We start from the raw sequence: 12,921 nt of genomic DNA, 5'->3' as shown, positions 1-12,921 counted from the left end.
CCAGTCAAATTGACAACCAAAGAGGAATCATTGTTACAGGAAACATCCTAGGCTTTCAACAAGTTTGTGCTTCTGGCAGTGGACTTCACTTGTGTTTCTGCAGTCTGCTCCTGGAAGAAGGTGTCCAAGGCAGCCAAAGCTAACAGGTCAGCTTTCTGGGCCATGGCTTTTATAATGTTTCTAATAGAGCTTGGAAGTTAGCACGCCATCCTAATGAATAAAAAGATGAACAAGCTGGTTGGGGGTGGAGCTGAGCAGAAGAGTGTTTGCCCAGATGGCACAGAGCTCTGATTTTGATCTCTAGCACTAGGGGTCTGGGGTTAATATACTAATCAAACTACAGAAAAAAAAGGTCAATAACTCTCCATTAATCCTTCAAAGAAGTGAGGGTACTGGAGAAACAGCTATTGCCAAAGTTGAAGAAACAAGTGGCGAGACACAGCTCACTACCACAGAAGGTCCAGCAAAGCCTCTGCAGGGAACCACAAGTGGGAAAGTCTGACTGTGGCTAAAGAATGGCTCTTGACTTGGCCTAAACCCTGTGCCAAAGTTCTCTGCACATGCAAACTTGTGCTTTCTCTCTTACTGCCACTAGGGCATAGAATGAAGGACTATATCTTTCTCAACATGCCCTCAGTCCTGCTTTGAACTGTGATTAGTCACTGGTTAGATGTTAATTGTCTCTGTAGGTGCCTAGAGGTTTTTCTGTAAGAATTGGAGGAACGTTTGGGACTGTCCACTAGGTGCCAGGTGCACAAATGTTCAGGGATTAATGCACTAGGTTTCATACTGAATATGAAGAAACCAGTTTGGATCAATGGGCTAGATTCCATTTGAAGGCAAAGAAACAGGTTTAGTAGTTAAACAAGGTACCATGGTCACCCAGCTCATAAGTGATGATCTTTATGTCTCTGACTCCAAGACTTCATGTTTGATGTGGGTCTGGTGGAAATGTGGTAGATGATGAATGAAACTAACCAAACCAGACCACAGTCTCTGAATGATAGTAGGAAATGCTTTATATGCAGAATGACTATATTAGTTATCTATATTGTATTCCAAACGACTACAGTGAGACTTAGCTTATTTAAAACAACAGGTGTTTCCCCTCCTGACCTCTCCAAGGGCCAGGAATACATCTGTGGCTTGGTATATGCCTAAGTTCAATGTCTTGCATAAAGCTTCAGGGGAAGTCACAGATGAGGGCTATGGCCTCCTGTGAAGTAGTAATGTGTCCTAGTTGGGGTTTCAACTGCAGTGATAGAACACCATGACCAAGTGCAACTTTGGAAGGAAAGAGTTTGCTTCACTTTATAGCTTATAAGTCCATCCAGGGAAGTCAGGGCAGGAACTCAAGACAGGGGCCTTAAGGCAGTAACTGATGAAGAAGCCATGGCAGAGCGATGCTTGTCGGATTGCTTCTCACAGCTTGTTGAGTCTGATTTCTTATAGCACCTAAGATCACCAATCCAGGGTTGTTGGCACTACCCACAATGGTCCTCCTACATCATCAATCAAGAAGCTTCCTCTTCTAAAAGAACTTTAGCTTGTAGTAAGTTGACAGAACTAGTCAGCACAAATGCATGCCTGGCGGTGTCAGCTCAGACATGTGGCTGTTAGCAGGCTCACAACGTTACTGCTTGGGCCTTCTCACATTCATCTGGCTCCTGCACGGTGAGCAACCCAATGCAGAGAGGAAGAAGGTTCCAACATGAGCGCACATTTTTTTTTTCACATGGTGCTTCTGCCATATGCTGTATATTAGAAAGACCCATTCAACTCAGCTTCCACTCAAAAGGAGGATATCATAGGAATGAGAGTACTGGGGGTTAAGGCAGAAATAACTCTTTTGAGGCTTCCTGCCACAAAGACTCTATAGAAAAAACATTTGTACTAAGCAGTTTTGGTAACTTTTGAAGAGGTCATGTATATTTTTTGTAAGTGTGAAATTGCTTCCAGATATAATCTCCACATGCCTCAATCAGGGTGATAAATATTTTGATTAATTCACTGGTGGATACAAGAACTTATATAAAATCTCAGTTCCCCAACAGACTTTAAAGCAGGTACCACAGAGTGACCAAGAATGCCTGGGGCTTTGACTAAAGAAAGGAACAACTGTTCAGAGAACTGTGACTCTGAAAATGATATTTTCCTTGAATAGCAGAAATATTTAAACTGGGGTTATGACACCTCAATCTGAAAAAGAGACAACTAGAAAACAGTAAAAGTGCGAGTTCCTGAGAAAAGATCAGTAGGCACTGCCCAACTGCAGTATTACAACTGGTTTGGGAAAAAAAAAAAAAAAAAAATATATATATATATATATATATATAGAGAGAGAGAGAGAGAGAGAGAGAGAGAGAGAACACCAACTATTTAAATTACTTTTGTAATGTTTTTTAAAGTTTATTTTTGAGAGTTTCATATAATTTCAGTTTCATAGGGAATACGATCAGATCTATCCTAACCTACACTGTATCTCCCTAATGAAACCACCTTCCAACTTCGTGTCTTTTTTCTAATAACCCATTAAGTCTAGTTAGTGTTGATAATATGTATAGGGGTGTGGGGCTATCCATGGGAGCACGGCAAACCTACAGTGGATACATCCCTTTTCCAGCAGTTGTTCATTGCCGGTAGCTTTTAGTATAGTGTGGGGTCTGGAGATCATATATTTTGACTGTTTTGACCTTGTGCAGGTAAGCATAGCTTCTGTGATTCATTATCACTGTAGCCATATCATTTTTAGAAGAAATAATTTCACAGCACCCCTCCCTATCCTCTGGGTCATATTTTCCCTGAGCCATGGTAGTGGTAGAGTTATATAGTGGCCCTATTAAGAGTTGAACATTCAGGGGTTTTTTTTGTTTGTTTGTTTGTTTGTTTTATTTTTTATTTAACTTTTATTAATTACACTTTATTCATTTTGTATCCCCCCCCTTAAACCCTTCCCTCCTCCCCTCCTGGTCCCACCCTCCCCCCACTTTCTGCATGCATGCCCCTCCCCAAGTCCACTGATAGGGGAGGTCCTCCTCTCCTTCTTTCTGATCTTAGTCTATCAGTTCTCATCCGAAGTGGCTGCATTGTCAGAGTTCCAGGTTATCTCTATGAATAGTCCTTGGTTGGAGTATGAGTCTCTGGGAAGTTCCCTGTGTTCAAATTTTCTGGTTCTGTTGCTCTCCTTGTGGAGCTCCTGTCCTCTCCAGCTCTTACTATTTCCCACTTCTTACATAAAATTCCATTCACTCTGCCCGACAGTTGGACATCAGGCTCAGCTTCTGCTTTGACAGTCTGCACGGCAGAAGCTTTCAGAGGCTCTCTGTGGCAGGTTCCGACATTGTTTCCTGTTTTCTTCTGCTGCTTCTGGCTTTGAACATTCAGTTTTTTATTCGTAGTGCTTTGATTAGTTATGCATCCTTCTGTTGACTGCTGCCTACAGCAAAAAGAAGTTTCTCTGACTGAGGTTGGTAGTTGCTCAGGTCTATGGATACACACATAAATATTTAGAAGGCAATTTGACACCATGACTACTTAGCAAAATAACAATAGTGGGTTCTACCTTAGGGCATAAAAGCTCCACAGCCACGGGCTTTTAACCAGGATTATTGTACTAGACTTAAGACTCCCTTGTGGAGCAGGCTTCAAATCCAACCAGAAGGCAGGTAGTGGCTTGGCTGATGCACGAGTGAGTACATCCTTCCTGACAGGTTGGCGTCACAGTATGCAGGGTTAGCAGCTGGACAAGGCCAGTGATGTGCTCCAGCAGTCTGCATATTATCTTCCGGTTCCAGGAGAGCTAACCACCAGTCAGACAGAATCCCAGCTGATTTTAGAATGATTTTCCCATGCCCTACAGCCAGTGTGTGGTGTCTTCAGTCACTGTATATTCCATGTAGTTATGATTGATAATCAAGGGCAATGGTTGTTTTGGGGACCTCTAGGGACTCCATGGTGAATAACTTATAAGAAGGTATCCCATGCCTTGAACTACAATTTTCATTTATTAACCCAGACCTTCTGGGAATGGCACTGTCCACCAATGCTGGATAATTTCATTAAACTATTTCTAAAGTTCAAATGGCATTTGAAATTAGCTTATTAACTGGTAGGTTTCATAAGGCTTTTATTCATACATCGTTAATTGTGACTAACCCATTTGCTAGCCCTTTTTTCTTCAGCATCCCCTGAATGTCTATATTTGCTTAATCTTTCAACCCTCAGTGTTCCCCCTATTATTTCTTTGGCCTGAACTGGAAATCATAAAATCACTGAGCATATCACAGGGGTCAGTTCTGTCCCATTGTTCACTCTCACTGCTCGCCATGACTTTAGGCTTCTGACTTCTTATATGTATTTGTCTCTCCTGCTGACTTGATACTTCAAAGCCATTTTTAGTTCTTATGGATGAAAGGCATCAAGGTCAGATACAACATTCCCTGGTTTGATGGAATCCAAGGTATCCCTTCCCCAAATCTGAAATATTTCCCACAGTGTACCCATTGTGTCCCTTGTGCCAGTCCAGGAGGCTATAATAAATGCAGTTTTGAGAATCTAGCTAATCATTTTCCACCTAGGGTCATTCTGCTTTTCTCATAGTTTACCTGAAGCTGTTTGCTTTCTTGCTAAGCTCTGTAGCCTTGCCTGCGTTGATTCCTATCCCAAGTCATTTTTCTTTTTTTAAGCATTTCTTAAGTTATATGTTTTTAAGGCATTTACCTGTAGAATCTAAGTTGTGAAATTTATTGGCATGAAGTTGACCATGCTGGTCTTCAGTAATTGCTCTGCTGTCTGAAGAATCTGTACTATATCTTGCCTTCTTCTAGTCCATTTCATCTACCTTCTTCCATTGCTAAATCCAGGATGAGTAGTCTCTCCCCTTTCTTGGTCATTCCTATGAAGTTAAACTGTATCTTTTAAATCCATTTTTAACTCAGACTATTTCTGTCCATTTTATTTTTCTCTCCTAAAATGCAATTTGGTCAGCCGATGGGGAATCTACAGGACTGGGTGAGGTCAGCTCACATGAGTTGAGAGAGCAGTTGAGGTTGGAGTCAGAGCCTGATAATGGACGCAATCAGTGACTCAGAAACTGGGTGGATACAGAACTGGAGTGCAAAATAGTGCTGTCTACACACCCTTCCGCAGCCAGCCCAGGGGTATTTCCTGGGAATGTATTGTTAAAAGATGACTTCCCTGTCTGCTGAGGAACTGCCAGTTTGTGTTCTATAGCTGTACATTAAACCCACAGGAACTTCAGCAGAGTTGAACTATATATAGGGTGTACATTTCTCTTAAATAGAAAAAAAAAAAAAGGAACACAGGACTGAAGAGTCCAGACAGGGGGAAGATGCACTTTCTACACTCTTTTTACGTAGTTACCTCCAGGATATTGGATTGTGCTGTTTCCTACCTCTTGTTTTTCTCACAATGTCATTATCAATTGTTTAATTAAAAATATGTATTTTTTTTTCCGTTCATGCTACAGTTTGGCCTAGGAGAACGCGTGTTAAACAGCACAGAAAAATACCAAGATTTTAAGAGTAAAAATAAAATTAAAAAAATAAGATAGAGCAAATAAATACAAAACAATAAAGATTTAAGGGCAAGCTGAAAACAGACAAGGACAGCAGAAAACAAAGACGGATCTTCCTGTAGATGTTTCAAATGTGCCCTTACCCTGAGCTAGAGCCGGACAGGGTACCCAGCCTATGGTGGTGTCAGCAGCTGTGACAGTTGTGACAAGTTTACCACGACATGCAGTGAGCCTATAGGTATCACTGCAGTGTGGCTGTTAGCAGACTTTCCAAAAAGTGGTGGTGAGGAACATTCAGCCTTCAGGGGGTCCAGGGTAAATGGAAGAGTAAAGGCATGGTTTGCCTGCTATCATTCTACAAGAATTTTGGATTCCCCAGCTTAGCCGTGTGGTTGTGGAAGCTGGCCCACCTGGTCTTATTTCCTGATCTAGATTTGGCTAGTTGCCTTTCAAGACTAATTGGTTCACAGTTTAAATGTGCAAGCCTGTTCTTTCATGATATAAAACATCTTCACGGAGGTAGACAGTGCTGAAGGGTGCCTGTGAAGAAAGGCATCATGGGCATGGTAAGCCTGGCCTGGGAAGAGGTACTGGGCATAGAGCTCAGCGAATAGAATGCTTTCCTAGCATGCAGGAGGCCCTGGTTTAGATTCCTTAGCACCACGTGAAAGCAGGCATGAGGTGCACACCTGTAATGCTAGCGCACCAGTGGAGGTAAAGAGATTACAAATTCAAGATTCCTCGTAGATACATAGTAAGTTCAAGTATCTTGGCTCTGTGAAATTGTACCTCAAAACAAAATCTGACCTTGGACATTCTCCAAGGTCTGTTGCTCTTGCTTCAGGTCCCTGAGCCACTCTGTGAGCCTCATGGCTGCACATTCCACAGAGCAGGCTCAAAATGTGACCTCAAGGGTTCACAGCTCCTGAACCTGATCCAAACCCTACTCCAGAACACTGCTTCAAGGATAGGCTCTGGACAGCATCCTCTCAGGGGGATTCAGAAGACAATGTGATGATGTTTTGTGGTGTTCCCTGAAAATTGCTTGTGCTACCAAATGTTCAGAAGTAAAGCTGTTGAGCTGTTACATTTCACTTCAACTGGGTCTCTTCTGGGTTTTCTATATGCTGACATACTCGGGAAGTCTTCACACTGTTGTTTCCAAACACCATGGCCTAGAACCCCCGTCAGAAACCTGAAGTCTATGCTTGCAGCTGCACCGGACACTCAGGCCTACAACATCCCTGCTAACAAAGCTATCTGGAAATAGCATAGTGCAAAGATCCAAGCTGTGGAGACATTCACAGAGGGGGGAAGCCATAGAGTTAATAGTATACTTGGACCTCTTCTTGAAGACCCAGGAAAGCCTGGGTGGAGGCTGGGATGAGCTAACATCCATCCATAACAATTCCAGGGCGTTGGCAGGAGGAAGACTTCCGTAGTTACAGCCCTAGGATGGAGGCTTTCAGCCAGGTCAGGGATGTGCTACGCTAGCAAATGTCTTCCTTCAAGGAGGGGGTGTCAGTCTATTCTCTCCTGGCCCTGTGGGATTATCCCATGTGCTGGGAGGAGGAAGGGCAGGGGTAGGATACCTTGGCATTGTTTCACACACTCACACCGCTGCACGCCTCACAAGATGAGGCAAAAACAAGCTCTGTCTTAAAATAGAAATGTATCCCAAATCTCGTTTTTCCCTTCTGGTTTTGCCAAATGCTAAGTTCAATTTCAAAAAAAATCATCAAAGGGGACTTACATAGGAGGGGTGATCTGAACTCAGGGCACAGAGACATTTTTCTTGACATTATTTCCTAAATGCTGTGCTCATATAGTGTTTTCATTGGACAAAATAAAAGATCATCTACCATGGAAAACTTAGGACAAAGTGAAATTGTGCTCTCCTGTAGCTGTCCGTGACCTGCGCCCTCAGTGTCTCTGAGCCCCTCGGGGTAACGTTGAAGTAAACCTCAAATGTACCATATTTGTCCTCCAGCCTGTATTCTGATAGGTAAGAATGTAAGCATGCACGCCTGTGCCATCAGGAGCCTATGGCAATGTATCATGCACCACGTCATATCTGCCGAGTGCTCCTCTGTCATCTTTCCATGAATGCCTTTGAAAGGTACTTTGTTTAACAAAACAAGCGGTGTGTAGGTGTGTACTGTACTTAGCAGGCAAGTCGCACCCCCCCTTCATTCCAAGGCTACAGTTACCAGTTGGACTGTGCACTGATTTTGATTGTGCCACTTAACAATGTGTTAGATGCTGACCTTTGAGTCTCTTACCAACCAGGGATGTTTCTGGCTCCTGCTGCTCCTATAGTCAGCCCACCCCTACCCCAGCTGGGGCTCCTCTTCGCAGGCATTTGCACCTGTTCCTGGGAGTCCGTTCATCATTTGTGCTGTTGTTATCACTTTTTTATTCTCAGTATTCCATTGGTGAATTCTCATTTCTCTTATGCTGCTCATATGATACATACTGCTTTTGTTTGAGCTGTTAGTAGCAGTTCTGTTATTGGTTATCTTTTTGTTAAGTGGCACAATCAAAACCAGTGCACAGTCCAACTGTTTGTCTTTCCTGAAATGGTCTTTGTTGTACAGATTGAGAATGCTTGCCCCTGTGAGTTTATTAAAATGTCAGTCTGATGAGATCCATTTCTATGCATCCACTGTAATAATCCTGTGAGTCTAAAGCCATCTGCCTGAATGAAGAACATATTGTCCACAGAGAACCAGATGCACTAGTTAGGACCACACAGTTGAAGAACATAATTAAAGAACATAAATTAAACATTGGGTAGATGTAAAAAAAATATCCTTGGAGAATTTAGAAAGGGTGAGATTAAGCACTGGGGCTCTCCAGAGAAAGTCTAATCCCTGGAAAGAACAAGGTGAGGGGGAAGATGTAATAAAACCAGAAATTACATAGAGGGTGGGTATGTGGCTGAGGAATAGAGCACTTGTCTGTGTGCTAGGCCCTGGGTTCCATACCCAGCACTACCAAGTGGAAAAGCCTCAGTGATTTAGAAGAAAGAACAGAGCCTCTATGATTATTGGAAGGCTTCTGTAAAGGTGGATCTCTGTGGATGTCAAGGAAAAGAGTGAAAACTGGAATATGTGAAATTGTGTTTAGAGTAGCTGCTGTCTACAACGCAAGAAAGCTCACTTCAAGCCAAGATGTAAAACAACCCTATTTTGTGTGGCGTGCTTTAGATGTTTAGGGAAGCCTCTATGAGCCTCTGTAATGGTCTTTTGCTGTGCAGATTGAGAATTCTTCCCTCTGTGAGTTTATTATGTGGTCAGTCTGATGAAGTCCACTCCCGTGCATGCACTGTGAGTCTAAAGCTGTCAGCACTGTTGATGATTCCTGAGGCCCTGCTTTGCTGGGTGGAGAGCATCCTGCCTTTCCTGAAGGAAAAGTGAGCTGTCCCAAGGGGAAGGAAAAGACACTCAGAACTAGGGAAGTTGTCCACTCCCAGGGATGATGGGGGAGGGATGGCTAGGGAGTAGCCTGGAAAGCTTCAGAAGAGTACAGTCTTGAGCTACCAGGTCATCATGGCCACTGCCATTCAGGGAAACTCAAGCTTCAATGTGGCCTACCTCAGTCTCATGCAGATCGGGCTGAGTGGACTCCAGAAGAGCAAGAAGTTTGGCATTAGCCACTAAAGTGTAGCTGGTGTTTGCTACTTTGTGTGTTCTTTTTTCTTCCACCCTTCTCCAGCCCTTTTCTTCTTCCCTTTCAACCCCCTGACACTAGATAGGAGAAAAAAAAGAAAAGAGAGAAAAGGGAATGACATTATCTTTAGACTACTTCCTACTGATTACCGACCTCAGCTCCTTGGGTCAAGCTTAATATTCACAGTCAGAATATTCAATTTCTAATTCTTCTTATTTCTTTGTGTACTACAGCTTAGCACACCGCGACCAAAGCATTTAACCAGCAATCAGCAACAGCCTACCTATCAGGCTGTAGCATTTTCCTATCCTCTGAAAAGTCACCAGAATTCAAAACATCACACAATGCAGAAACTATCTGTAGTTCACAAAATCACACCTCTGCTAGAGCACGAGGCAAATCATAGTTAGCCCCTATGAAGCAGCCTCATATCCCCACAGCTGGGATTAAAACAAAAACACATTATTATAATATATAAATTTTAAAGAAACCAAAATTCTCACTACACTGAAGGGTCCCTTTCTCTAGCCCATCTGCTTCATCTCTACAGAGAGGGTAGAGAAGAGATGTGAGTTAAGGAAGGAGACGCTGTTTAGAACATAGAAAGAAGGCCAACAGAGCCAGGAAAAAGTCCACAGCAGTCATATCCATGGACCATCGCAGAATAGTCCATTTTGGGAGGAGAGTTGGCATGCTGGGGCCCAGGCCAGAGTACTGCAGGAAGAGTCTCAGTAGCATAGGTTCACATGCCTGGCTCAGTGAAGGAACTCTGTAAAGATGCCTTGTTCATCTTTCAAGGTTGGGTGGTAGTTGGAAATGACCCAGGTGCCTTCTGAATTCAGAACTTCCTTTGCTAAGGATGCTCCACTCCTTCTGGAACATACCACACTCAGTTCTGAGAGTTCACTGTTGGCCATACCTCCTGCAGCCTCACCACACTGGTCATCTCCCGAGTCAAGAGGCAATCTATGTCCCAGGATGCCTGGAGTGAGGTGCTGGCCTGTTGAAAGCACTTGTTGACAAAGACAGAGGGTAAGCAGTTATGATTGAGCCCAAAAGACGCTTGAACGTCTGTGACGTAGGTTTTAAAAATACCTCACATATTTCACTAAGCCCTCCTCCTGGCCTACAGGGCTGGTTAAAATGTACTTTATGTTGCTTGAGCTGTATTTACAGACTTCGGAATGCAGCTCACTCTTGAATATTGTCATTGCAGCAGCCGCCGGGTGAACCATAGCAGTGGCTCCAGTGGTTCTTTGGCAACAGCATGATGAATTATTTGAGAAGAGGGGAGGCCCATCTTTCACCAGTGCTACAGCTCAGAATATACAGCCAGTCTCGGATGTCCTTCAGTGAAGTAGATGGTGCTCTCTGCTTTATTTCATGTGGAACAGGGACTTCTAAACCTTGGGCAGTGGGGAGGGTTTTTGAGGATGAATGTGTCTCATTGGATGGGGCTTGGGACTTGAGGAAATGGAAAGATAACAGGTGACAAGCTCATGTGACTGGCCACCTGCAGGTCAGGCCTCTGTCACCACCTAAATGGGTCTCAGAGCCCTGAGTTCCCCACTGCCACCTGGGTTGGGACGGCAGCCCAGCTAAAAGAGCTCCTTTTCCCACATCCCCAGCTAGAGATTTTGTGAAGCTTACCTCGTTCTGCTCTCACTTAGGTGCCTGCGCCTCATTCTTTTCCACCCAGAGACCAAAGGAGATTGAGCCTTACAGCTGGAGAAGTGGGCACTTCCCCACTCGGTGTCCAGAGGGCTTTCCAGAAGACTCAGAACCACACTCAAGTTTGAGATTTCCAAGGTTTGAACATGCTCCATCTCAGCAGTCCCATGACAATTCCTCTGGGGGCGTGGTCCACAGAGGACATCTCAGGTACTTATAAAGATGTTTAATTTGATGCTGTATACATTGGTTGTAAACTTAATTTTCACATATAGACACAAGCAAAGGCACAGGTCCAGGTGAGTTTGTGGGTTTAGGTGAGCATATAGCAAAGGTTTGGAAAGACATATTTTTTTTCCCCTGATAGAGGGGACAACAGGAGTTGAGTTTGTTTGCAGGGGGACTTTAGGTCCATTCACGTTTTGACAGGAGCAATATATGCATGTATTAGTTTTATAACCAAAAACAAATTTTGCTTAGACATGTTTATTTTGGGATAACTGAAAGCAGAATTGAAAGTAATGTTTTAAGAAATTCAGGTTATAAGCTGAGTAAGAGAACTGCATACCAGGTCTATAATCGTGGTAGAGACAGAGTTCTGTACATCCGCTGCAAGTGCAATCCAAGAAACACTTCGCCCACTTGGAACCACCTCACTCCGGGAGGAATGATTCTTCAGTTGCCAGGGAGAAGTTGTAAACTGGAAAGGAAGGAGAAACAGGACATATTCAAGGCACCAGGGTCAGAAGTTTTGAAGGACTTAGCTATGTCATGGCCACTGAGAGATGAAATGCATATTTTTGGTGATCTAATGGCTGCAAGGAAAAAAAAAGCATACGTTTTGGATTAAGTATTCAGTTAAATATGAAACAACAGGTTTTATTATGGCATTTTATTAAATAAAAGGGTAAAAAAAGCTATGCACATATTTGAAGAGGTTACGTAATTTTTATTATATAATTTTTATTTACGCATCTATTCATTCATCCATATATTCAAATATATCAGTATCATTTATTTTTGCTAAGTATTTTAACTTGATTTTTAAAAATTTATATGCATTTAATCTTAATAATCCATATCAAAATAAAACTGCATTAAAGTGTATTGATGTTTTACATATGTGTAGGATCACACTCATACACACACGCATGCATGCACACACCCCCACACACAAAGGCAGAGGTTGTTAAGTACTGATTCAGCCCTGTGCTTGAGTTTTCTAGTGTTAAATGACAGCCTTATAGATATAAGCTCAGACAACATAGTGTGTTGTCTTAGTCATTGCTCTATTGCTGTGAAGAGATACCACGACCAAAGCAACTCTTTTTTTTTTAAAGCATTTCATTGGGAGGTTGCATACAGTTTCAGTGACTGAGTCCATTACCTTCATGGTGGGGTGCACAGCACTGGTGCTAGTAGCTGGAAACTTTACATCTGATACTTAGGCAGGAGAAGGAGGGAAAAGAGAGAGAGAGAGAGAGAAACAGACAGAGAGATGGAGATAGACAGACAGATAGAATAAACAGAGAGATAAAGAGACAGAGAAACTGGGCCTGGTGTGGGCTTTTGAAAACTCAAAACCTATCTCCAGTGACACACATCCACCAACAAGGCCATACCTCCTAATCCTAATCCTACTAAGCATTCATCTATCTGTTTACCTATCTATCTATCTATCTATCTATCTATCTATCTATCTATCTATCTTCTATCATCTATCTCTATCTATCTATCTATCTATCTATCATCTATCTATCTATATCTATATATTTATCTATCTATCTTCTATCATCTATCATCTATCTATCTATCATCTATCTATCTATTTATCTATATCTATCTATCTATCTATCTATCTATCTATCTATCTATCTATCTATCTATGCCTATAGGGCATTCTCATTCAAACCACAACACACACTTTCCCTAAAATGCCGGAAACTCTTTTCTGAGCTCTGAAAGTAAACATCTTCTCTTTATTAATAAATCTAGACATCACCTGAAGTCTGTAACAGGCATTTTGCTTTCCCTTGAGAGTC

The 12,921-nt window shown here is 42.6% G+C and overlaps 1 non-coding gene across 1 annotated transcript; it reads left to right on the top strand.

Annotated features, from left to right (window-relative positions):
- Positions 1 to 11,385: 11,385 nt before the first annotated feature.
- Positions 11,386 to 11,696, top strand: LOC129673039 (small nucleolar RNA U85). Its single transcript, XR_008719602.1, has one exon. It is a non-coding gene; the product is annotated as a small nucleolar RNA U85 (small nucleolar RNA).
- The last annotated feature ends 1,225 nt before the right edge of the window (positions 11,697 to 12,921 follow it).

The sequence above is a fragment of the Psammomys obesus genome, unplaced genomic scaffold, assembly GCF_907164565.1.
Source record: "Psammomys obesus unplaced genomic scaffold, mPsaObe1.curated_primary_1811, whole genome shotgun sequence".
Classification (NCBI taxonomy): Eukaryota; Metazoa; Chordata; class Mammalia; order Rodentia; family Muridae; genus Psammomys; species Psammomys obesus.
The sequence above is the reverse complement of the archived record's forward strand: the minus strand, read 5'-3'. Positions and strand labels throughout refer to the sequence as shown.